This window comes from Danio aesculapii, chromosome 10 (genome assembly GCF_903798145.1).
Source record: "Danio aesculapii chromosome 10, fDanAes4.1, whole genome shotgun sequence".
NCBI lineage: Eukaryota > Metazoa > Chordata > Actinopteri > Cypriniformes > Danionidae > Danio > Danio aesculapii.
Window position 1 is genome coordinate 154,609 of NC_079444.1, and position 5,417 is coordinate 160,025.

A 5,417-nucleotide genomic window follows, 5' to 3' on the forward strand; every position below is an offset into this window, starting at 1 on the left:
GAGCTTCATAACAATGACTGATCCCTGTGGGGTTAAAAAATAACCCTTTTTCTTGCTTTCCCTGCTTTCTCCTCCTCACCATCGCCAGGGTTTAACAGAGACATTAGTCTAGTAGATATGAACTTAAAGACTCCAGTATCGCTATTCCTGACAGTCTGCGCCTCCTCAGTCACACCTTCAGCTCCTGTCATCATTCATTCATTCATTTCCCTTCGGCCTATTCCCTTTATTTATCAGGGATCGCCACAGCGGAATGAACCGCCAACTATTCCAGCATATGTTTTACACAGCGGATGCTCTTCCAGCTTCAACCCAGTATACTGGGAAACACTCACACACACACACACACACACACACAGAAACCGGAGCACCCGGAGGAAACCCACACCAACACAGGGAGAACATGCAAACTCCACACAGAAACACCAATTAACCCAGCCGGGACTTGAACCAGCGACATTCTTGCTGTGAGGCCACAGAGCTGACCACTGAGCCACCGTGTCGGCCATTTTCTGCAATCATCTCATCATGAAGTCTAATTTTCATCTCCTCTGTGTCTTCACTATAATACATCATCTATTTTCTGCATTATCAGGGTTATAAACTCACTCAGTGTGTGTCTGCGTTCTGCTCAGCTCTGTTCCATCACTTATAATCAGATCAATCTGTACAGCGCTGATAGAAAAGCATGTGACTTGCTGCGAGTGATGTCACTTCCTGTGGTGGGAATCTCTGGAAAGCATTGAGGCGTGTGGTTATTCTGCTCTCATTAATGTTCAGGATTCAGCATTAGCAGATTAATGATGTGTGATACTGTCATATTTCAGTCAGTTCACTCTATACACACAATAATATGATGAAGAGGCATGAAGTTGTGTTTCAGAGTCTGCTCTGAGGTCAGCATACACAATTACTACACGACTCAGACAGTTTAAAGAGCTACACATCTGTCCTGTGCAGGTACCAATATACACTTTCATTGTACACTCACCGGCCACTTTATTAGGTACACCTGTCCAACTGATCGTTAAGGCAAATTTCTAATCAGCCAATCACATGGCAGCAACTCACTGCATTTAGGCATGTAGACATGGTCAAGACGATCTGCTGCAGGTCAAAGCGAGCATCAGAATGGGGAAGAAAGGGGATTTAAGAGACTTTGAACGTGGCATGGTTGTTGCTGCCAGACGGGCTGCTCTGAGTATTTCAGAAACTGCTGATCTACTGGGATTTTCATGCACAACCATCTCTAGGGTTTACAGAGAATGGTCCGACAAAGAGGAAATATCCAGTGAGCGGCAGTTCTGTGGGCGCAAATGCCTTGTTGATGCCAGAGGTCAGAGGAGAATGGCCAGACTGGTTCCAGCTGATAGAAAGGCAACAGTAACTCAAATAAGCACTCGTTACAACCGAGGTCTGCAGAAGAGCATCTCTGAACACACAACACGTCCAACCTTGAGGCGGATGGGCTACAGCAGCAGAAGACCACACCGGGTGCCGCTCCTGTCAGCTAAGAACAGGAAACTGAGGCTACAATTCACACAGGCTCACCAAAACTGGACAATAGAAGATTGGAGAAACGTTGCCTGGTCTGATGAGTCTCCATTTCTGCTGCACATTCGGAGGCTCGGGTCATTGGGATCATGGATGTGCAGCCGACAAATCTGCAGCAACTGCATGATGCTATCATGATGTCAATATGGAGCAAAATCTCTGAGGAATATTTCCAGTAGCTTGTTGAATCTCTGCCATGAAGGATTAAAGCAGTTCTGAAGGCAAAAGGGATCCAACCCAGGACTAGTCAGGTGTACCTAATAAAGTGGCCGGTGAGTGTATAAATATGGGCCCTTCAGGTCCAAACGGCTCTCTGTAGAAATGCTGGCAGCACAGTGACAGACGCTTTATTTCTGAGAGCGGTAAGAGGAACACTTACACATCTGCTGAACACACACACACACACACACACACACACACACATCTGTCTGCCATCAGCAGGAACACACAGTGCAGGGGCCACCAAACGGAGCAGGAGTTATTAGTCCCCGGGGCCAGCAGAGGCTCTGAGATATTACAGATGCAGAGCCGTGATTTCCAGAGCCAGTGCACTGAATGGTTCAGTGGATTTACTAAATTTGAGGTAAGTGGATGCAGACATTTTATATGGACTGAATTTAAACAGATGGAGTTGAACATTACTACACTTCATTTGTTAGTTTAAATCCAGCCCATATAGATCATCTGCAGCCACTGAACAAATGCACTTACCTTCAGTAGCTCCAGTGAAGGATCATTCCCAGTGTTGAGTCTGTTCTTCAGCAGATCTGCAACAGATATCAGTTATTAGAGATGATTATTAGAACTGTTATGTTAAGAAATGTGTTGGAGAAATCTGCTCTCCGTTAAACAGAAACTGGGGGAAAATATAAAAGAATTCAATTTAACAGGAGGGCCAATAAGTCTGTCTTCAACTGAACATATATTAGTAAACCCATATTACATGAGTTTCACTGTGAATTTAGGATACACCAATATTAAAATGAACAGTCCATAAAACAAAACTATTTTACTTCTTCTCCAACTCACCCTGGATTGACACGTCACACACACACACACACACACACACACGGGTGCAGCAGTCAGGGTTTCCCTCATAATGAATGGCTCCTCTAATGCCGCCGAACAGCAGAAGCTCTCCAGAGACTCCGTTTACACACAGAAAACCTCCACTAACAGCCGATTACACACTTCAGCCTGTTCTGGAGGATGAGTGTGTGTGTGATGATGATGATGAAGTGTTTTACAGCAGCCTCTGTAAACACATACACACGCACACGCAGAGCAGTGCTGATAGTTCACACCTGAACACAATTAGCGTGTGCGCCTGTAAACAGCAGAGGGCGCTGTAGCGCAGAGACTGAAGGAGACTCCACTCAGAGCAGCTCTTCATGTCTCTGCACTGATGATAACGCAGACCAAAATTAGTTTCATATGAATACATATGTAGACAATATTTTAAACTTCAGCAGGTTAATAGTTCATAAATGCATCCTGAATAATGCGATTTCATTAAGACGTTATCATAGATATTTAATTAAAATGATTTATGTATATAAATGTTATGCTCTACAACAATAGTGCCGACATTTTATTCACATTATAATGATCAGTAGGACAGACGAACTGACTCGAAATCAGATGATAATATAGGTCTTATGCAAAACACCGACATCTGCTTTAGTTCATAAACGCAGACTCCGGCTCATGAACAGCAAACTCATATTATTATAATAACTGTTAATAATGGAGGAGATGCTGGACCAGCAGCAAACAGGAGCAACACCGTAGATTAACTAGATTATTATAATAGTTATATTACTATATTAGTATACAGTACATAACACTAACACCAGTTAATGTTGTGCTCTTCCCGATTCCAGTGTTTATGAATGAAAATAAAAGCACATTAAAACATATTGATGATCATAGGCCTGTGTGTCATGTCAGAGGGTTTTAATGGACCGAAATCCACATTTGATCACTTTATTTGATCTAAATCTGCAACAACACTTGTCCACAGACATCCCCGCGATGGAGCTTCAGTAATGCAGATATCCAAACACTCTGCTCTGCTCATTAATCATCCGAGCTCGACCACTGCTGTGTTTCTCTTCGGCCTCCAGGAGCATGTAGAGTTTCATCTCTGTGTTATATCAGCTTATAAACACAGTTAATAACTCTATTAGTGCTGCGGGTCTCCATCGCCATGTCAGAGATTATAGACCAATGATGAACACATACGCACTTACAGAGGCTTCAGTGTGTGTGTGTGTGTGTGTGTGTGTGTGTGTGCGTGCGTGCGTGCGTGCGTGCGTGCGTGTGATTAAAAACTTAATTTGACCTGCAGGACAGAGGAATGCTGAGGCTGAAGTGTAGAAACAGGCTAGTTAGCTGTAAAATAAACTGGGTAGGCTACATAATGAGAAAAACATTATAGCCTATAGCTGCTTTATTTAAGTAGTATAATTTATTATATAAGCATATATTTAATTATTTAAAGAGAACTTAAAGCTGAACTTTCTCTTTAATATCTGTTTGAAGACATTATGAATTAATTAAGCTAAGCTAAGCATTGTTTGTTGTGTTCAACAGAGTAAAGACACTCATAAAGTTTACCAGCACTCGAAGAAGAGTGAATGTAAAGTTTTATTTTAGGGGAACAGTATCCCTTTAACGAGCTTGATTTCTTCATTGCTAATTCGCTTTAATGGATCACTGAAGACCCGAACCGGAGGAACAGACATGTGAAGAGTATTGGTCAAACAAGCAGAACCCGTCTGCTGATAAAATCATTCCTGGCACAGATGCCAACCAATTAAAAACATCCCAGTGTGTTTTATGAGTTATTTAATAAAGTAAAATATTGGTGATCTTAAAATGAGGATAAAGGAGATAATCAGACTCCATCAGACAGCTGATCAGTCTCAGCCGAGCTGGCGGAGTTCTGCTGATTCCTGCTACTGACTCTGAGAGACTCTGTTCGCTGCAGAAGATCATCCATCAGCTGAGGCAGGCAGAGAGAAAGCGATACCCCAACATCAGCCAAACCATCACGGCGACACCCCAACATCAGCCAATCCCCGACACTGTAAACACGTGCTGATGCGCAGACTCGCGCCATTCAGATCGGCCAACTGGCGGGAAATATTAAAGACTAATGATAATAAAGTTTCCAAACAACACCAGATCTGTTCCTGGCCGAATAGAAAAGCACATGAGCAAACCCAATTAATGAGACGTAAGTACACGCGGTGGCCGAAATGATTCGACAGCTACAGTTAAAAATAAAGTTCTGCTAATATGCTAGTCTCGAACTAGCTAATCGAGGGATGATTTCATAATACATTCCCGAAGCGCAAATATAGCCCAATAAAGGCTCTAATGCATATCTATCGACCTCCTTCATGTCTGAGAGAAACCCCCCATGTGTGACCATTCCTTCAGTATAAAACTCACTACTTTTAGGTAAAAATGTTTTTCTCAATGTTCAGAAAACTCATGCTAATAATCAGTTTTTGTGAAACATTATTCACTTGTATGATTTAAATAACTTCTGAGCTTTAAATCGATATAGCTATCAGCTTATATCTCCCGCGCAGAGACAGTCTAATCAGGCTTGAGTGAGTTGACAGACATGCTGTTGCCAGGGGCGCAACTGCAATTTTAGTGAGGGGTATGCGGGTTCAAGTTTTGCGCCCCCCAACCCCCCCCCCCCTTCCTTAACATGCTTTAAACAAATACATTTAGAAGTTCTAAACACAACTTAAACTATATGAAGTATTAAAAGTATAATTACACTAAGCATGTGATGAGTCAAAGAATTACATCTCATCCCACCCCAAATGATTTCATTTTCCTCA